The sequence below is a fragment of the Hemitrygon akajei genome, chromosome 5 (genome assembly GCF_048418815.1).
Source record: "Hemitrygon akajei chromosome 5, sHemAka1.3, whole genome shotgun sequence".
In the NCBI taxonomy this organism is placed as follows: domain Eukaryota; kingdom Metazoa; phylum Chordata; class Chondrichthyes; order Myliobatiformes; family Dasyatidae; genus Hemitrygon; species Hemitrygon akajei.
Genome location: NC_133128.1, coordinates 189557773 through 189579585, shown reverse-complemented (window position 1 = coordinate 189579585; position 21813 = coordinate 189557773). Strand labels below are relative to the sequence as shown.

The window sequence follows — 21813 nt, the reverse complement described above, 5'->3', positions numbered from 1 at the left end:
CTCCTCCTTTGCTTCAAAGAGAAAACCCCAAGGTTGTTCAGTCTATCCTCATAAAACCTGTTCTCTAATCCAGGCAGCAATATGGTAAATCTCCTCTGCACCCTCTCTAAAGCTGTCACATACTTCCTATAATGAGACAACCAGAACTGAACACAATATTCCAAGTGTGATCTAACCAGGGTTTTATAGAGTTGTGATAGAATCCAAATCAGGTTTATTATCACCGGCATGTGACGTGAAATTTGTTAACTTAGTAGCAGCAGTTCAATACAATACATAATCTAGCAGAGAGAAAAAAAATAAAAATAATAATAAAAAATGAACAAGTAAATCAATTACAGTATATGTACATTGAACAGATTTTTTTTTTAAAAAGTGCAAAAACAGAATTACTGTATAGTTAGAAAAAAGTGAGGTACTGTCCAAAGCTTCAAAGTTTATTTAGGAATCAGATGGCAGAGGAGAAGCTGTTTTTGAATCGCTGATTGTGTGCATTCAGGACCTGTACCTCCTACCTGAACATAACAGTGAGAAAAGGACATACCCTGGGTGCTGGAGGTCCTTAAGAATGGATGCTACCTTTCTGAGCACTGCTCTCTGAAGATGTCCTGGAGCTGACTAGATTTACAACCTTCTGCAGCTTCCTTCGATCCTGTGAAGTAGCCCCTCCAGACAGTGATGCAGCCTGTCAGAATGCTCTCCACGGTACAACTATAGAAGTTTTTGAGTGTATTTGTTCACATGCCAAATCACTTCAAACACCTAATAAAGTATAGCTGCTGTCTTGCCTTCTTTATGACTACATCGATATGTTAGGACCAGGTTAGATCCTCAGAGATTTTGACTCCGAGGAACTTGAAACTGCTCACTCTCTCCACTTCTGATCCCTCTATGAGGATTGATATGTGTTCCTTTGTCTTACCCATCCAGATGTCCACAATTAACTCTTTTGACTTACTGACATTGAGTGCCAGGTTATTGCTGTGGCACCACTCCACTAGTTGGCATATGTCACTCCTGTATGCCCTCTCGTCACCACCTGAGATTCTACCAACAATGGTTGTATTCTCAGCAAATTTAAGATGGTACTTGAGCTATGCCTAGCCACACAGTCATGGGTATATAGAGAGTAGAGCAGTGGGCTAAGCACACACCCGAGGTCCGCCAGTGTTGATCATCAGCGAGGAGTATATGTTAAGGTTTAAAGGTCAAGTTTTTGTCAGAGAAATGTATACAAAATACACCCTAACATGCATTTTCTTGGCAATCGGCAGTGACTGTGGTCTTCCGGTTAGAAATTCGATCCAATTGCAGAGGGAGGTACAGAGGCCCAGGTTCTGCAATTTCTCAATCAGGATTGTGGGAATGATGGTATTAAGTGCTGAGATTACCATGTGACTCCTGAACACAATTCAGTGATTGATGAAGGACAATAGACCATACACCTTCTCAACAACCCTATCAACTTGCGTCTTTGAGGGGCTTATGGACATGGACTCCAAAATCTCTTTGTTCCCCCACCCTGTTAAGAATATGGCCAGTAACCCTGTAGTCTGCGACAGATTCAACCATCCAACGTGGATCACCTCACACTTCTCTAGGTTGAACACTGTCTGCCACTTCTCAGCTTAGCTCTGCATCCCAACAATGTCCCATTGTAACCCTCGACAACTTTCTACATCATCCACATCAACCACAAACCTTCATGTCACCCACAAACTTTCTAATCCACCCTTGCTCTTCCTCATTTATAAAACTCATGAAGAGCAGGGGTCCCAGAACAGATCTTTTCAGGACTTCACTGGTCACCAACCTGAAGATAGAATACGTTCCACCTCAAACTACACTCTTCCTTCTATGTGAAAGCCAATTCTGAAGCCACACAGCCAGATTTCCCTGGATCCCATGCCTCCTAATCTTCTGAATGGGCTTACCATGGGGAACCTTACCAAATGCCTTACTGAAATCTATATGCACCACATGCACTGCTCTAACTTCATAAATATGCTTTATCACATCCTCAAAGTATTCAATCTGAATACTCATGAGTCATGAGCTACTCCTCACAAAAGGCATGCTGGCTAACCCTAATCCAAATGCTCACAAATCCTGTCTCTAAGAATCTTCTCTAATAATTTCCCCATAAGGTTCAAAGGTACATTTATTATCAAAGTATGTATGCAGTATACAACTCTGAGATTCATGTTCCACGAAACAAAGAAAACCATGGAAGCTGTTCAAAGAAAAACATCAATCACCCCCCCCCCCCCCCCACACACACAAAAAGCAAAAAAATTGCACAAATAGAACCAAGAACATCAAACCTCCCTCCCCACGCAAAAAAAAACAAATTGTGCAAACTGCAACAAGATAGAATGAGCACCACTGCAGTCTCGCTGATGTATAACTCACTAGTTTATTATTAAGATGGTGATTCAGTGTGTTTCTTGAAAGACTAACAGTGTTTTGTTGTGTAGGCAATGTCTCAGGAATTCCAAAAGGATTTTACAAAGCAGCTAAAAACCGTAGTTCCTATTGATCAACCGAAATCCATGGGTAGGTCACTGTTTATTGCAAATGCTGATTAGATCTTGTTTATTTTCCCAGATCACAAACAGATTTTTTAAAAAATATACTTTGTTGCCAAGTGCAAGGTTTCTTCATCTTTGTCAGATTGCAAGTATTTAAAACTTTGCTTTTAACAGCCTCAGAAGATTTTTTTACGTAAATACTCCACTAAATCTTTTAAAGGAAATTTGTGAGTCCTTTTTCAGGCTTGCTTCAGGAAGTGAAAATGAGCTGAGCAGTAAAATTACTGATATGATTAGTAACAAGTTTTGAGGTTACTGACACCGGGAAAATGTAATATCTTCATCCTTGGGCCACTGAAAATTGATGATGTGCATTCTACAGTGAGAAATGCATTTTCTGCTTGCCCACAGTCCTTTTCATCACTTACTATGCATGTTGGAATAATATCTAGGTCCCTAGAAGGCTACAGTTTACACAACATGCAGGCAACTCATTGAAACGCAGGAGAAATCAGCCTATCTAGTTTCGCCCCTTCCAAACTACATCTGTGACACCTTGTACACTCTTGATCTTTTCAATAATTTCCGGTTCCCGGGCCCCCATCATCTTATTTTTACCATGGAAGTCCAGTCCCTATAGGAAGGCTCCATCCCCACCAGGAAGGCTCCAAAGCTCTTTTTTTTTCATGGACACCAGAGCTAACCAGTTCCCCTCCACCACCACCCTCCTCTGCCCAGTGGAACTTGTCCTCACTCTAAATAAATTTTCCTTTGGCTCCTCCCACTTCCCTCAAACAAAAGGGCACTCAATGGGTCCCAGCTCTGCTCGTCTGTCGGCTATATGAAACAGTCTGTGTTCCAAGCCTACACTGGTGACCATTGATGCACCATCAATAACTCACGCTGAGAGGTAGGAAGCGAGGTATCAGCTTTTATTGACTGGAAGAATGAACAACACTACATCCTGGGGAATGAGGCAGGGCAACAGGCCACAGTCGCCTTTATACAGGGGTCTGTGGGAGGAGCCACAGGAGCAGTCAGCAGGGGTCTGTGGGAGGAGCCACAGGAGCAGTCAGCAGTGGGTCTGTGGGAGGAGCCACAGGAGCAGTCAGCGGGGGGGTCTGTGGGAGGAGCCACAGGAGCAGTCAGCAGGGGGTCTGTGGGAGGGGCCACAGGAGCAGTCAGCAGGGGGTCAGTGGGAGGAGCCACAGGAGCATTCAGCAGGGGTCTGTGGGAGGAGCCACAGGAGCAGTCAGCAGGGGGGGTCTGTGGGAGGAGCCACAGGAGCAGTCAGCAGGGGTCTGTGGGAGGAGCCACAGGAGCAGTCAGCAGGGGTCAGTGGGAGGAGCCACAGGAGCAGTCAGCAGGGGTCTGTGGGAGGAGCCACAGGAGCTGTCAGCAGGGGGTCTGTGGGAGGAGTCACAGGAGCAGTCAGCAGGGGTCTGTGGGAGCAGCCACAGGAGCAGTCAGCAGGGGGTCTGTGGGAGGAGTCACAGGAGCAGTCAGCAGGGGGTCTGTGGGAGGAGTCACAGGAGCAGTCAGCAGGGGTCTGTGGGAGGAGTCAGCAGGGGTCTGTGGGAGGAGCCACAGGAGCAGTCAGCAGGGGGTCTGTGGGAGCAGCCACAGGAGCAGTCAGCAGGGGGTCTGTGGGAGGAGTCACAGGAGCAGTCAGCAGGGGTCTGTGGGAGGAGTCAGCAGGGGTCTGTGGGAGGAGCCACAGGAGCAGTCAGCAGGGGTCTGTGGGAGGAGTCAGCAGGGGTCTGTGGGAGGAGCCACAGGAGGAGTCAGCAGGGGTCTGTGGGAGGAGCCACAGGAGCAGTCAGCAGGGGTCTGTGGAAGGAGCCACAGGAGCAGTCAGCAGGGGGTCTGTGGGAGGAGCCACAGGAGCCATGGTCTGTGGGAGGAGCCACAGGAGCCATGGTCTGTGGGAGGAGCCACAGGAGCCATGGTCTGTGGGAGGAGCCACAGGAGCAGTCAGCAGGGGGTCTGTGGGAGGAGAAAACAGGAGCAGTCAGCAGGGGTCTGTGGGAGGAGCCACAGGAGCAGTCAGCAGGGGGTCTGTGGGAGGAGTCACAGGAGCAGTCAGCAGGGGGTCTGTGGGAGGAGCCACAGGAGCAGTCAGCAGGGGTCTGTGGGAGGAGCCACAGGAGCAGTCAGCAGGGGTCTGTGGGAGGAGCCACAGGAGCAGGGGGTCTGTGGGAGGGGCCACAGGAGCAGTCAGCGGGGGGTCTGTGGGAGGAGCCACAGGAGCAGTCAGCGGGGGTCTGTGGGAGGAGCCACAGGAGCAGTCAGCAGGGGTCTGTGGGAGGAGCCACAGGAGCAGTCAGCAGGGGTCTGTGGGAGGAGCCACAGGAGCAGGGGGTCTGTGGGAGGGGCCACAGGAGCAGTCAGCGGGGGGGTCTGTGGGAGGAGCCACAGGAGCAGTCAGCAGGGTCTGTGGGAGGAGTCACAGGAGCAGTCAGACAGGGGTCTGTGGGAGGAGCCACAGGAGCAGTCAGCAGGGGTCTGTGGGAGGAGCCACAGGAGCTGTCAGCAGGGGGTCTGTGGGAGGAGCCACAGGAGCAGTCAGCGGGGGTCTGTGGGAGGAGCCACAGGAGCAGTCAGCAGGGGGTCTGTGGGAGGAGCCACAGGAGCAGTCAGCGGGGGTCTGTGGGAGGAGCCACAGGAGCAGTCAGCGGGGATCTGTGGGAGGAGCCACAGGAGCAGTCAGCAGGGGGTCTGTGGGAGGAGCCACAGGAGCAGTCAGCAGGGGGTCTGTGGGAGGAGCCACAGGAGCAGTCAGCAGGGGGTCTGTGGGAGGAGCCACAGGAGCAGTCAGCAGGGGTCTGTGGGAGGGGCCACAGGAGCAGTCAGCAGGGGTCTGTGGGAGGAGTCAGTGGGGGTCTGTGGGAGGAGCCACAGGAGCAGTCAGCAGGGGTCTGTGGGAGGAGCCACAGGAGCAGTCAGCAGGGGTCAGTGGGAGGAGCCACAGGAGCAGTCAGCAGGGGTCTGTGGGAGGAGTCAGCGGGGGTCTGTGGGAGGAGCCACAGGAGCAGTCAGTGGGGGTCTGTGGGAGGAGCCACAGGAGCAGTCAGCAGGGGGTCTGTGGGAGGAGCCACAGGAGCAGTCAGCGGGGGTCTGTGGGAGGAGCCACAGGAGCAGTCAGCAGGGGTCTGTGGGAGGAGCCACAGGAGCAGTCAGCAGGGGTCTGTGGGAGGAGCCACAGGAGCAGTCAGACAGGTATATCTAGTTCACCACATTCACCCCCCCTTTGTTTTAAAAGAGTCCCCAAGTATATTTACAGGTTAAGTCTATCAGGTGGTCGAATCGTCCGCTGCGATCTACGTAGCTCCGGCTGCAATTGCATAGGTGCCGGAGCTGGTGATGGCACAGGTGCCGGAGGTGGTGATGGCACAGGTGCCGGAGGTGGTGATGGCACAGGTGCCGGAGCTGGTGATGGCACAGGTGCCGGAGGTGGTGATGGCACAGGTGCCGGAGGTGGTGTTTGCACCGGAGGCGGAGAGTGGGTTGGTTCTGTCCCAACTGGAGGTGTCAGAGATCCCTCGCGTGTGTGCGAGGCCCCCGGAATAAACGCGTACGAGATGCCCGGTACATGAGCGTCGTGAGGAGTCTGGGTGTGGCACGGTGCGTGCGGTGTCACCTCGGGTACAGGGTTCATAGTTACCGTGGAGTGTACGGGGTAGTGGTCTGCTGCTCCGGCGGGCGCCAGGTCGCGGACAGAGACCGCGTCCTCCCGCCCATCAGGCAAGACCACGTAGGCATACTGGGGATTAGCATGCAGAAGGTGAACCCTCTCGACCAGCGGGGAGTACTTATTACTCCTCGCATGTTTACGTAGCAGCACTGGCCCCGGGGACGTCAGCCAAACTGGTAGGGTGGTCCCAGTGACAGACTTCCTGGGAAAAGAGAATAGGCGTTCGTGAGGGGTGGCATTAGTGGACGTACACAACAGGGAGCGGATAGAGTTCCGCATGCTGTTCCGCTGTGAGCGTTTTGCAATCACAAGTCCACACGAGTGCCTGTAGAGCTCGGAGAAATTCAGCAGTCGACTCCGTAGGCCGCTGTTTTCGGGTTGCCAACCGGTGCCTGGCATAGACTGCGTTCACCGGCCGCAGGTACTGTCTTTTGAGGCCATCAAGCGCCCCCTCGTAGGTCGAGAGGTCCCTGATGAATGAATAAACTTTTGGGGCGACCCTCGAGAGGAGAAGTCTGTGCCTAACAGCAGGGTCGGTTGCACGAACCTCCTCCAAGTATGAGTGGAAGCACACAAGCCAGTGTTCAAAGGCAAGAGCTGCGTCAGGGTCCTGGGGGTCCAAATCTAAACGTTCTGGGCGTAAAAAGGTTGCCATGTTTTAACTTCCAGTCAATAAAATTGATGCACCATCAATAACTCACGCTGAGAGGTAGGAAGCGAGATATCGGCTTTTATTGACTGGAAGAATAAACAACACTACATCCTGGGGAAAAGAGGGAGAGCAGCAGCCCACAGTCGCCTTTATACAGGGGTCTGTGGGAGGAGCCACAGGAGCAGTCAGACAGGTATATCTAGTTCACCACATTCATCCCACACAAACAAAATGCTAGAGCGACTCAGTTTCACCAAAGGGTTTCAGCCCAAAACATCGACTGCGATGCTACCTGGCCTACTGAGTTCCTACAGCATTTTGTGTTTGTTGCTTGGATTTCCAGCAACTTAGATTTTCTCTTGTTTGTGGTTTTAGCTGTTGTACCGCTTTCTGCCAGTAGGTGGGGATAAATGACCACATACCGTGAAAAATACAAGTTGTTAAAAAGTGGAAATCTTATATAAAATTATTTAAAGAGCGAAGTGGTTTCGAACAATGCACTCCAAGTTTCTTGTTGCGTTCTTAAGGTTCTTCGAAGTTACAGGCTTTGTGGTGTCAAAAATGATGATATACTGTATGTCTTGTACTGGGATGTCCAACATGAATGCACGATATTTTGTATCTCTCGTTTCATGAATAAAATTGTTTTCTTCAGAAGGAGAGTTGTTTGATCAGCTGAAAGTTCCAGAGTCTAGATCCCCTTGGTTGACAACTGCAGTTTTCGGTATCTGAGGATTGCTTCAACCAAACCGGTGTAAGGGCAGACGTAGCCTTTGGGGTTGTGGCTGAGGAACAGACAAAGTGTGAAACGGGGAAGAATTGCTTCTCAACTCCTCCACTGTCATATCTCCTGCCACCAACCTCCCCTGTTATGATCTTTTCATAGGTTGTTGTCAGCAGTGAGCAGCTGAGCACATTGGAGTACAGAATTGCCAAGAAAATCAGTCAGTTGGTTTATTGTCCCATGTTACTGTGCACTAAGTATTAATAAACTGCATTAATACTGTGTTCATGTGATTGTCTTGTCTGATGCTCCATACAAGCTGCCACCCTTTCCATTGACAAAGATTTAATTACAAAAGTGATATCATGGTCCTGATGCTCACTCATCATACATTTAATACGCTTATTCTTAAAAAGAGTAAAGATCCAACTGAATGCTCTTCTTATAGACCAACTTCTTCACTTAATGTTGATACTAAGATCCTAACTAAAGTTTTGGCCTATAGGATTGAAAATATTTTACCATCTGTCATTTCCGATAACCAAACTGGATTTATCAAAAATCAATATTCTCACTTTAATATTTGTCGGTTATTAAATGTTATTTATTCTCCTTCTAACATGATATCGGAATGTGTGGTATCCCTAGATGCTGAGAAAGCTTTCGACTGAGTTGAATGGCATTATTTATTTAAAACTTTAGAAAAATTCAATTTTGGATCCGTTTTCATTCAATGGATTAAATTACTTTATTTAGCTCCTTCTGCTAGGGTTATCACTAATTCTCTTAATTCCAAACCATTTAAGCTTCAGCGTGGCACTAGACAAGACTGTCTTTTGAGCCCTTTGCTTTTTGATCTGGCTTTAGAACCTTTAGCCATTACCTTTTGAGAATCTAATGATATCACCGGTACTTTAAGGGGAGACACTATTCACAAAGTCTCGCTGTACGCTGATGATCTGCTGCTATTTATTTCTTCGTTACCTCATGCGCTTTCTTTACTCTCCTGTTTTAGCCAGTTCTCAGGTTATAAATTAAACCTACATAAAAGTGAACTTTTCCCTTTAAATAATTTGATACCAACAAATCTAACCTTCCTTTTAAAATTGTAAGAAACCAATTTACCTACTTATGTGTAACAATCACTAAAAACTATGTGTCTATTTAAAGAAAATTTTCTTACCCTATTGAATCACGTAAAAAGGATACTATCAAATTGGTCGCCTCTTTCGTTTTCCCTGATTGGCCAAATTAACTCCATCAAAATGAATATATTACCTAAATTTATATATCTCTTTCCAGACATTGCTTGTTTTTATTTCTAAATCTGTTTTTGATTCTCTTGACTATATATAATAATCTTCTTATATATGAAAAAATAAGCATTCTAGATTAAATAAAATTCATCTTCAGAAAGATAAAAAGAATGGAGGACTAGCCTTACCAAACTTTAGATTTTATTATTGGGCAGTTAATATAAGAAATCTTACATTTTGGTTATATTACATTAATCGTGAGGATAGCCCAATGTGGGTTTTTTTAGAAGCTAACTCTGTGAATAAATTTTCTATTATTTCTCTTCTTGGATCCTCACTTCCTTTGTCTCTGAGTAAGTTAACTGATAATCTGGTAGTTAAACACACTATGAGAATTTGGATTTTGAATTTGGATACAATTCCAAAAATACTTTGACTTATTGAGATTTTCTCTTTCAAGTCCCATTTTTTTCTAATTTTTTTAAACCCTCTATGATTGATGTGGCTTTTAAAGAATGGGATAGATTAGGTATTAAATGCTTTCCGGACTTATTTGTACAGGGAAGTCTCTTTTCATTTGAACAATTGTCAACTAAATATAGTTTACCCAAATCTCATTTTTTTCGATACCGACAAATAAGAGATTTTTACGGTCTCAAATAAGTACATTTCCTAAAAGTCCTGATAAGAATCTACTAGATGTAATTTTTAATTTGAAACCATTTTATAATGGATCTAAATCTAATATTCATAATATGTTGTTGGGAATGAGAAGTGTTCCTTTAGATAAAATGTAAAATCTTTGGGAACAAGATTTTCAGATTTCAATTTCTGAGGAAACTTGAAATCAAATTTTTAAATTGGTCAACACTTCATCGTTATGTGCCCACCACTCTCTCCTACAATTTAAAGTGGTCCATAGGGCCCATATGACCAAGGATCAGTTGTCTCATTTTTATTTTTAGTGTATTTGCTATTATTAAGAAGAAGGTGCTTTGGAAGCTGAAAGGTCTGCAGGTAAGTACATCACCTGGTCTAGATGGAGTACACCAGAGGGTTCTGGAAGAGGTAGCTGAAGAGATTGTGGAGGCATTAGTAATGTTCTTTCAAAAATCTCTAAATTCTGGAAGTACAATGTCTAGAATAACTGTAAAATTACAATGTCACTCCTCTCTTTAAGAAGGGAGGGAGACAGAAGAAAGAAAGGTGAGTTAGCCCGACCCCAGTGGTTGGGAAGATGTTGGAGTCCATTATTAAGGATATGGTTTCTGGGTACTTAGGGCACATGGTAAAATAGGCTCAAGTCAGCATAGTTTCCTTAAGGGGAAATCTTGCCTGACAATTCTGTTGTAATTCTTTGAAAGAACAAGCAGGATAGGCAAATGAGAATCAGTGGATGTTGTTTACTTGGATTTAATAAGGTGCCACACATGAGGCTGTTTATCAAGATAAGAGCCCAAAGTATTTCAAGAAAGATACCTCGTCCTTAATGATGGACTCCAATACTCTCCCAACCACTAAGGTTAGGGTAACTGGCCCATAATTTCTTCTTTTTTGTCTTTATCATTTCTTAAAGAGCAGAGCGACATTTGCAATTTTTCAGTCCTCCAGAACCATGCCAAGGTCAAGAGATTCTTAAAAGATCATGACCAATGCATCTGTTATCTCTTTAGCAACTTCTTTCAGGACTCTGGGATGTAGTCATCTGGTTCAGGTGACTTATCCACCTGAAGGCCTTTCACTTTGCCTAGCACTTTTCTCCTTTGTAATAGCAATGGCGCTCACTCCTGCTCCCTGACAATCATGAGCCTCTGGCACACCGCTAGTGTCTTCCACAGTGAAGACAGATGCAAAGTACCCATTAAGCTCATCAGCCATTTCTTAGTCCCCCATTACTACCTCACCAGCATCATTTTCCAGTGGTTCAATATCAATTCTCACCTCCCTTTTATGCTTTATAGAAATGAAAAAAAATACTATAATGCTTTATATAACAGGCTAGTTTGCTCTCTTATTTCATCCTTTCCCTTCTTATAACTTTTATAGTTGCCTTTTGTTGGGAAGTTTTTAAAATCCAATCATTCAACTTCCCACTCAGCTCCCTTTTACTCTTTAAATAACTGAAAAAAACTTTTGGTATCCTGCATTATGTTATTGGCTCACTTGCACTCATATTTCACATTTTCCCTTCTTATTGCTCTTTTAGTTGCCCTTTGTTGGATTTTAAAAGCTTCCCAATCAAACAACTTCCCACTCACTTTTGCTACTTTATATGCACTTTCCTTGGCTTTTATGCAGTCGTTAATTTCCCTTGTCAGCCACAGTTGCCTAGCCCTGCCATTTGAGAACAACTTCTGTCTTCTGTGGGGCATATCTATCCTGCACCTTGTCAACCATTCCCAAAAACTTCAGCCACATCTAGTCTGTCATCACCTGCCAGTGTCCCTCCCCACTCCCCCACCCCAGTCCACCTAGGCAAGCTCCCCTCTTATGCCTCTGTAATTCCCTTTATTCAATTGCAATACTGATACTTGTGACTTATGCTTCTCCCTCTCAAATTGCAGTATGAATTGAATCATATGATCACTGTCTCCTAAGGGTTCCTTTACATTATGTTCCCTAATAAGATCTGGGTTATTACACAGCACCCAATCTAAGACAGCCTTTCCCCCAGTAGGCTCAAACACAAGCTGCTCTAAAAAGCTGTCTCGAAGGCATTCAAAAAATTCCCTGTCTTGCAATTCAACACTAACTTGATTTTCCCAATCTCCTAGCATATTGAAGTCCCCCATTACAATTGTGACAGTACCCTTATTACATGCCCTTTCCATCTCCCTTTGCAATCTCAACCCCACGTCTTGGCTACTATTTGGAGGCCTATATATAACATTGACTTCTCTAACTTCTGTTAATGCCCCTCCTCCACTTCTTACCCCATCCTTGACATATTTAGTTGTTTGCCTGTTCTCCATCTCCCTCTGGTGCCTCCCCCCCCCTTTCTTTCTCCTGAGGCCTCCCGTCCCATGATCCTTTCCCTTCTCCAGCTCTGTATCACTTTCGCCAATCACCTTTCCAGCTCTTAGCTTCATCCCACCCTCTCCGGTCTTCTCCTATCATTTTACATTTCCCCCTCCCCCACTACTTTCAAATCTCTTACTATCTTTCCTTTCGGTTAGTCCTGACGAAGGGTCTCAGCCCAATACGTTGACAGCGCTTCTCCCTATAGATGCTGCCTGGCCTGCTGTGTTCTACCAGCATTTTGAGTGTGTTATAATTCCCACAATGTTTTCTTTAACCCTTGCAGTTTCTTAACTCCACCCACAAAGATTCAACATTCTCTGACCAAATGTCACCTCCTTCTAAAGATGTAATTCCATCTCTTACCAATAGAGCCACACCACCACCTATACCTTCCTGTCTGTCCTTTGATGTTCAACTCTCAACTATGATCTTCTTTCAGCTACAACTCACTGATGGCCACAACATCACACCAATCAATCTCTAATTGTGCCATGAGTTCATCCACCTTATTCTGAAAGCTATGTGCATTTAAATATAGCACTTTCAGTCCTGCATTCTTCACCCTTATGAATTTTGCCTCTGTGGTACAACTTAACTCTTACTAACATGGATAGAAGATTGTCTGACTGGCAGGACAGTGGGAATAATGGGAGCCTATTCTTCGTGGCTGTCAGTAACTAGTGGTGTTCTGCAGAGGTCAGTGTTGGGACCACTTATTTTCACATGGTGTGTCAATGATTTGGATGAATGAATTAATGGTTTTGTGGCCAAGCTTGCAGATGATATCAAGATAGGCAGAGAGGCAGGTAGTTTTGAGGAAGCAGGGAGTCTGCAGAAGGACTTAGACAGATTGGGAAAATGAGCAAAGAAGTGGCAGATGGAATATAGTGTAGGGAAGCGTATGGTCATGAACTTTGGTAGAAGGAATAAAGGTGACTACTTTCTAAACAGAGAAAATTCAAAAATCAGAGGTGCAAAGGGACTTGGGAGACCTTGTGCAGGATTCCTGCAGACTCGATGGGTTGAATGGCCAAAGTCTGCTCCTATATCTTATGGTCCTATGGATTCAATATAAGATTCTGAGAGGCATAGACAGAGTAGACAGCGCGTACTGCTTTCCCATGGTAGCAATGGCCAATACCAGAGGATATCCATTTAAGGTGAGTGAAAGTTTAGGGGAGATGTCAGAATTAGTTTGCTTTAGTTTGATGGGGAATAGTCTGAAACCCACTACCAGTTGTGGTGATAGAGGCTGATACAATAGGGACATTTAAAAGACTCTTAGATAGGCACATGGATGTAAAAAAAATAGAGAGATATGGGCTGTGTAGGAAGGAAGGGTTGCATTGATGGTTTATGTTGGTCAGCACAATATGTATCTACTGAGAGTTAAATATGAGAGCTTACAAGAAGTGAGCAGGGCAGTCAGCACATTTTACACACCACAGTCCCAATGAGACACTGGATTGCTCAGAGGGAGATTGAGCTGAAGGGCTTGTTTCTGTGCTGCAGTGTTCTAACATTGTGGCCCAAAGAGCCTGTACTGTGTTGTACTATTCTATGTTCCATGTTGAATTTGAGCCCTAAACTAGAGGAAGACTGATTTTGACAGTGTCAAGACAGGAGCTGGGAGAGGTAGATTCAGAGCAGAACAACGTTTGGCAAGTCAGAGAAGTTCAGAAACAAGATATTAAAAATTCAAAGCAAACATGGAGCAGCAAGGGTAGGAGGTAAAGACGATAAGTTTGGAAGTGAGTTTAACCAGAAGATTTTTAAGGTGTGGTCAGAGAAAAGGAGGAAGCCTGTGTCTGTTGTGGGAAATTGGGATAAAATGAGCCACCTGGGTTTCACTGGATGAAGAAACTTCAGAAATGAGGAGGTCAAAGGGATTGAAGAAATTACTTTACAATACAACACAAAATGTTGGAAGGACTCAGCTACTGACAGCATCTACGGAAAAGAGTAGTCTTGATGAAGGGTCTAGGCCTGTGTTGACTGTTTACTCTTTTCCATAGATGCTTCCTGACCTAATGAGTTCCTCCAGCATTTTGTGTGTGTTGCTTTGGATTTCCAGCATCAGCAGATTGTCTCGTGTTGAAGAAATTACTTTGGCATATAGGATTAAGGAGAATCTAAAACATTTTATAGAGCATATAGAAGCAAAAGGGTAGCTAAACAAACAACAGTTTCTTTCAGAGATCAGAAGACTAATTTATGTGTGGAGACAGGAGACATGGCTGAGATCCTAAACTGATACGTCTAATTGTATTCATCGGGGAGAAGCTAGTGGATGTGTAGAGGCTGCAGTTATAGGAGGAGTACATTGATACTCTCAAGCAGATCTGAATCAAGAAGGAGGAAATAGAAATATTAGGGTGGCTATATCTCCAGGACCTGAAAAGATGCAAAGAATGAGCTCAGTGGCTCAGGCAGCACCTGTCTAAGGAAAATGACAATCAATGTTTCAGGTCAAGACCCTATAACTGGATTGAAAGGGCAGAGGATATCCAGATTAAAGCAATGAGTGGGGGAGGATAGGGGCAAGAGCTGGTAAGGAATAGGTGGATCCTGGTGAGGAAAGGTTGATTGACAGATGGAATCAGGCAGGGGAGGGAGGAGTTGAGCTACTGATAGAGACTGGGATGTGAAGGCAAAAAAAAAAGGCTGCAGATTTTGGAATTTGATAAGAAAGGAAGGTGAAGCAGAACCAATTAAGGGAGAAATGGTGAGCAAATAGTAATGTGGGAGGAGCTGGGACTCTGTGGTTAAGGGGGCATACAGTGCATTGGCCTTCATCTATTGTGGGATTGAGTTTAAGAACCGAGAGGTAATGTTGCAGCTATATAGGACCCTGGTGAGACCCCACTTGGAGTACTGCGCTCAGTTCTGGTCGCCTCACTACAGGAAGGATATGGAAACCATAGAAAGGATGCAGAGGAGATTTACAAGGATGTTGCCTGGATTTTAAGAGACTCTGGGATGGATATGTGGAGTTTAGGAAAATAGAGGGCTATGGGTAACCCTAGGTAGTTTTAAGGTAAGGAAGTCCTTACAGAGCTTCATAAAATTACAAGCTTAGAGAAGATGGATTGTCCCAGTCTTTTCTCCAGGCCAAGGAATTACAAAATTAAAGGGAGCAGGTTTAAGCTGAGTGGGAAAGAATTGAAAGATGGCCTGAGGAGCCAGTTTTTAAAAACACAAAGTAGTGGGTGTATGGAATGAGCTGTCAGAGGAAATGGCTGATGTTAGTATCATTACAAACATTTAAAAGTGTATATGGATAGGAAAGGTTTAGAGGGATAGGGGCCTGATACAGGTAAATGGGAATGGCATCATAGTCAGCATGGATGGGGTAGGCCAAGAGGACTGTTTATTTCTATGATTCTAATACCTTTATTCATTTCTCACCATATCAAAGAATTGAACCTTATTTTTTGTTGGACCTGGTATACATTCCAGAAGCTTGGTGATGAAACTTGTATCTTTCAATGCATTTTTCTTGTTCAATCACAACCACGTACAACTTTTTTTTGTAATTGCATAATAGTCTTCTCTTGCTCATACAACAACTTTTCCAGTCCACAACAGTATACTTAATGGTACAAAATCCTTATAACACATTAAATACAAATTGAACATTTACTGCAGAACAAAATTCAATTCTGAATCACCAGTCTGTAAGCAAGGGCCAAACTGTCCCAGGCCATCTGAGGGGCAAAGCGTGCACACGCCCAGCGAATCCACAGTCACTTCCAGGACAGCGGTGACACGCGGCGCATGTGGAAGGGCATCCAGGACATCAACAATTACAGGACAACATCACCTGACTGTGCAGGTGATGCCTCCCTCCCAGATGCGCTGAATAACTTCTACGGCCGGTTTGAGGCAGAAAATGATGTGGCGGCGAGGAAGTCCACCCCTCCTCCAAATGACCAGGTGCTGAGTCTCACCATGGCCGACGTGAGAAGAACCCTGTGCAGGGTCAACCCACGGAAGGCTGCTGGACCAGACAACATCCGTGGTAGAGTGCTCAGAGGATGTGCAGACCAGCCAGCAGATGTTCTCACTGATATCTTCAACATCTCTCTGAGCAGCGCCACTATTCCAACGTGCTTCAAGGCCACCACCATTGTCCCTGTGCCAAAGAAGTCTTCAGTGTCCTGCCTAAATGACTACCATCCTGTTGCATTTACATCCATGATCATGAAGTGTTTCAAGAGGCTCATCATGAGGCATATCAGGACCCTGCTGCCCCCCCCCTCACTGGACCCCCTGCAGTTTGCGTACCGTCCCAACCGCTCAACAGATGACGCCATTGCCACCACCCTCCACCTGGCCCTAACCCACCTGGACAAAAAAGACACATACGTTTGGATGCTGTTCATAGACTTCAGTTCAGCATTCAACACAATCATCCCTCAGAAACTGATTGGAAAGCTGAGCCTACTGGGCCTGAACACCTCCCTCTGCAACTGGATCCTAGACTTCCTGACTGGGAGACCTCAGTCAGTCCGGATCGGGAGCAGCATCTCCAACACCATCACACTGAGCACAGGGGCTCCCCAGGGCTGTGTGCCCAGTCCACTGCTGTTCACTCTGCTGACCCACGACTGTGCTGCAACACTCAGCTCGAACCATGTCATCAAGTTCGCCGATGACACGACCGTGGTGGGTCTCATCAGCAAGAACGACGAGTCAGCTTACAGAGAGGAGGTGCAGCGGTTAACGGACTGATGCAGAGCCAACAACCTGTCTCCTAATGTGAACAAAACAAAAGAGATGGTTGTTGACTTCAGGAGGGCACGGAGCGACTACTCCCCACTGAACATCCTTGGTAGAGATCGTAAAGAGCACCAAATTTCGTAGTGTTCACCTGATGGAGAATCTCACCTGGTCCCTCAACACCAGCTCCATAGCAAAGAAAGCCTAGCAGCGTCTCTACTTTCTGCGAAGGCTGAGGAAAGTCCATCTCCCAACCCCCCCATCCTCATCACATTCTACAGGGGTTGTATTGAGAGCATCCTGAGCAGCTGCATCACTGCCTGGTTCGGAAATTGCACCATCTCGGATCGCAAGACCCTGCAGCGGAAAGTGAGGTCAGCTGAGAAGATCATCGGGGTCTCTCTTCCAGCCATCACGGACATTTGCACTACACGCTGCATCCGCAAAGGAAACAGCATTATGAAGGATCCCATGCACCCGTCATACAATCTCTTCTCCCTCCTGCCGTCTGGGAAAAGGCTCCGAAGCATTCGGGCTCTCACGACCAGACTATGTAACAGTTTCTTCCCCCAAGCTATCAGACTCCTCAATACCTGAAGCCTGGACTGACACCTTACTGCCTGATGCACCATCAATAAATCTCGGAGACGTGAGGCGAGATATAGGCTTTTATTTGCTGGAAGGGAGCAGTCAGCAGCAAGAGACCACCATACAACATCCTGGAGCCTGAGGGAGGAGCAGTGCCTCCAATCGCCTTTATACAGGGGTCTGTAGGAGGAACCACAGGAGCAGTCAGCGGGGGGGGGGGGGGGGGGGGGGCGTGTCCAGACAGGTATATGTAGTTCACCACACTGCCCTATTGTCCTGTTTATTATTTATTGTGATGCCTGCACTGTTTTGTGCACTTTATGCAGTCCTGTGTAGGTCTGTAGTCTGGTGTAGCTTTCTCTGTGTTTTTTTTTATGTAGTTCAGTCTAGTTTTTGTACTGTGTCATGTAACACCATGGTCCTGAAAAACGTTGTCTCATTTTTACTATGCACTGTACCAGCAGGTATGGTCGAAATGACAATAAAAGTTGACTTGACTTGAAAAATAGTAAACTTAATACCATCAGGACAAGAATTTTTTTTATTGCTTCTGCAAAATTACAGAATATGAAACACCAGACAATGCTGAAACTAATACATTCTCACAAATACAGTGAGTTTTCAATCTAGCTAACTTACAACAACAACCAATAGTCAAGACAAAATATTTTTTCTTTGTGATTCTCCGACTCACACTGCAGTTGATGACAAATACTTTCTACTAGAATGCTGGTAATTGAGATTTTGCCCAGGGTTTGTGAAGGACAAGGACAAAGGACTGGGTAGAAGGTGGTTCCAGGGGTACAAGATTGGGCAGAAAACAATTGACTGGACAAGTTTTGCCCTGCTTTGTGGTAAGGGTATAGCTTGGCAATTTTCCATCGTGGTAGATTGTGAAGCAGCCTGGACAAAAAGCACAGCTGCCTCTGCAGCACAAGTGTTTGTGGGGTCCACAGACTTTGCTATTAATTGAAGGTTGCAATCACTTACCCATTCAATTAGCCTCACTATAGATAATGTAACAAGATAATGAACTTGTATTCTCCACCCTTTTTCAGTTAGTTACTTAAATTGCTACCTTCAATCTTGTCTGGAAAGCAGTGTATTTTAAACAATTTAGGATACAATGCACAATATTGACAATAAACTGGACTGAAGCTGTCTACAAGAAGGGTCAGAGCCGTCTCTACTTCCTGAGGAGACTGAGGTCCTTTAACATCTGCGGGACGATGCTGAGGATGTTCTACGAGTCTGTGGTGGCCAGTGCTGTCATGTTTGCTGTTGTGTGCTGGGGCAGCAGGCTGAGGGTAGCAGACACCAACAGGATCAACAAAATCATTCGTAAGGCCAGTGACGTTGTGGGGATGGAACTGGACTCTCTTACAGTGGTGTCTGAAAAGAGGATGCTGTCCAAGTTGCATGCCATCTTGGACAATGACTCCCATCCACTCCAATAATTACTGGTTAGGCACAGGAGTACGTTCAGCCAGAGACTCATTCCACCAAGATGCAACACTGACCGTCATAGGAAGTCATTCCTGCCTGTGGCCAACAAACTTTACAGCTCCTCCCTCAGAGTGTCAGACACCCTGAGCCAATAGGCTGGTCCTGGACTTATTTCCACTTGGAATAATTTACTTATTATTATTTAATTATTTATGGTTTTACATTGCTATATTTCTACACTATTCTTGGTTGGTGCGACTGTAACGAAACCCAATTTCCCTCGGGATCAATAAAGTATGTTTGTCTGTCTGCCTAACCACTAGACTTTATCTTTAAAATTGCCAGAAGATCCTATGACTAAAAAGAATAACATTTCAGATCTAAAGCTCTTCAGAATATTTCGTGTTCCTCTCCCCACCCCAGGTGCTGCCAAAGCTACTTTGGTTCCACAGCATATCTATCCAGATTTCTACTTGACAGTTACTTCTTGTTTCCACTGTTCAGAAATGTAAGAAACCAGAACTAAGTGAGCAGACACACTGCCCACCTCTCGATGTTGCAAAGGTAAAGTAGCTGTGTTTGCTTCTTAATCAGAAGAGCAGTTCCTCAATTTTATTATTTCCATAAAGTAACATCAACAACTATTGTCTTCTAAAATTATCACAGGACCATGAAAGGTATTGTTAGTAAATATGTGTACCACATAACTCCGTGATCCAAGCAAGAGCAGCATAATTTTTGAAAAAATAAAAATTACCACTCTGGGTTCAAACTATTACCTGTTGAGTTGTGGGGTGGAGATACGTCTCTATCATAGGAGATGTAAGGCACTCCTTCACTCTGACAGCCTGCAGGTTACCCTTGGGTAAGGTGTAGCACTTGTTTAGCACCCAATCAGAATCATTTGAAGCCATGGGAGACAGTGGTGGATGGTCATATGAGCAGCTGGTGCATATCACCAATCCTGGTTATACGACCACTGATGTCAGGCAGACAATCTCTGAAGTGTATTGATGATGGCTGGGGTCACCCATCTTGTAAAGGCACTGCCCAGAAGAAGGCAATGGCAAACCACTTCTGTAGAAAAATTTACAAAGGACAATCATTGTTATGGAAAGACCATTTTCACACACAGCATATGACACGGTACGTTACAATCAAACTATTGCCTATAAATCTTGATTGTACTGTTTCAGTTATTCAATTTGACTTTGATGTTGACACTTCACAAAGCTGTCACCCTGTACCCCCTGAATCTCTGACTTAGCAGAGTCATGGACTCACTCCAAGTCTAACGTATACTGTTTTCTCAGGGTTCTGCTCTGTCACTGAAATAAGTCATTCCTACAAAGATAATGATTTAATTTGTTTCAAAAGTACCATCAATAATATTAAAAAGCAACATCCACATGTTTAACTTATAAAGACTTGAGAAGAAATAGATTAGCACTGAACATATTAGGCATTCAATCCTGGAACCACCTCCTCTCCAATTTCAGTACATCCTTTCTAAGACAGGGGGCCCAAACCTGCTTCCATTACTCCAAGTGAGGCCTCACCATTCCTTTACAAATTATCTTACTTTTATATTCTAGTCCTCTTGAAATGAATGTTAACAATACATTTGTCTTCCTCACCACAAACTCAACCTGCAAATTTAGGGAATCCTGCACAAGGACTCCCAAGTCCCTTTGTGTCTCAGTTTTTTGTATTTTCTCTCCATTTAGAAAGTTGTCAAACCTTTCATTTCTTCTCCCAAAGTACATGACCACACACTTCCCAAGATTGTATTCCATTTTCCATTTCTTTGACCATACAGTACTCCTAATATGTCTAAGTCCTTCTGTAGCCTATTTATTCAAAACTATCTGCCTGTCCACCTATCTTCATATCATCTGCAAACTTTACAACAAAACCAACAATTCCATCATCCAAATCATTGACATATAACATAAGAAGAATCGGTCCCAACACAGACTCCTGTGGACCAGTAGCCAGTCGGGAAAGGTTCACTTTATTCCTACTCTTCCTCCTGCCAATCAACTACTGCTTTATCCATGCTAGAATCTTCAATGTAATAAACAAATAAGTACATTAAAGTTGTGAATAGGCGGAACTATGTGTACTCAACTTCTGACTTTTCTGACAGTTGGCAATCTAACGTAAAGGTGCATTACCGCCATCAACTGGACTGGAGTGTGGTGTAAAGAATTGGGAGCAGGGAGAAAAACCCTTCCCACTTCTCTTTCAAATGAAACCCCAAAAAGCCCTATAGATTGTCAGTATTCTGAATTAAGTTATAGTCACTCCCGTGACTTGACAAAGTCTTTAAAATGAAAGCATCGACCCCCAAAGATTCTAATGAAGTCTGCATTTGATTTCTGTCAACTTTATATGCTTCACACCGTAATATGTTCAACTGTTTCATAATGTGACAAAACCTACCCAAACCAGATGATATTTTCCAACAAGATATAAGGAATAATTAAACATTCTGTGCCCAATAGGCTTAAACTAGTAGGTACATTAAAGCTTTGTCGGTGCTCGGTGCCCTATCCCCTCTTTCACCTTCAACCCTACTTTGCACCGGTTGCTAATGTCCCATTCAAGCATTGGCCTGTTCTCCACCAATAGCAGCCGCCCATCAGGACAAATGAGCCAATCGTATCGATCGGACGGGAGTTGCGGCTCTCGCGAGGGTTTAGTTTCGGGATTTATTTTCCCTTCACACACAGTTAACTCGCGATCCGGGAGGAAAGGAGACGATGGCAATTTGTGTGGGTCTGCCGTAGGTGGATGGCAGTTCTGATCAGATACGCGTTGAATCTCGCTGTTGCTTTGATGTGAAGAACAGGGGTATTTCCGCAGAGGAGCTGGCCGCTGCAAGTTGCCATAGTTACCGAGTGGTGCGCCAAGGTAGTAAACATCGGCGGGCAGCTCGCCGGGATTAAACCTCGTTGTGCATGTGTACGCATTTCCTCCTCGCTCATTAACGTTCTTCATCACGGCATCGCACGGGTTGAATTATATCTGCCATATAAGATTTATGCTAATAGGATTTTGCCTCTCAGATCGCATCCTGATAAGGTGGTTTACTTGGCCCTTGTCATGTTGCACTTTGTGGGAGTTGCGGGCAATTTTGACTGCGTCGTTTCCCGCAAAACAATGATATTACTCTA

The 21813-nt window shown here is 45.1% G+C and overlaps 1 protein-coding gene and 1 long non-coding RNA gene across 5 annotated transcripts in view; one reads left to right on the top strand and one right to left on the bottom strand.

The window, feature by feature from the left end:
• LOC140728592 (uncharacterized) overlaps nt 1-21194 on the bottom strand; it is a 42417-nt gene extending 21223 nt beyond the window's left edge. The window contains exons 1-2 of the long non-coding RNA XR_012099113.1: nt 21080-21194; nt 19414-19711 (exon numbers count right to left, since the gene is read on the bottom strand). This is a non-coding gene — a long non-coding RNA (uncharacterized lncRNA). The remainder of the gene's footprint in view (nt 1-19413; nt 19712-21079) is intronic.
• A 156-nt stretch (nt 21195-21350) lies between these two features.
• The window catches only part of faima (Fas apoptotic inhibitory molecule a), a 42139-nt gene continuing 41676 nt past the window's right edge, over nt 21351-21813 (top strand). For 3 of the 4 annotated variants that reach the window (XM_073047558.1, XM_073047555.1, XM_073047556.1), the window contains exon 1: nt 21351-21550. The gene's annotated coding sequence lies outside the window, so the exon portion shown is untranslated. Of the gene's footprint in view, nt 21602-21813 lie in introns of all 4 variants that reach the window. The other variant, XM_073047559.1, reaches the window with a different exon arrangement.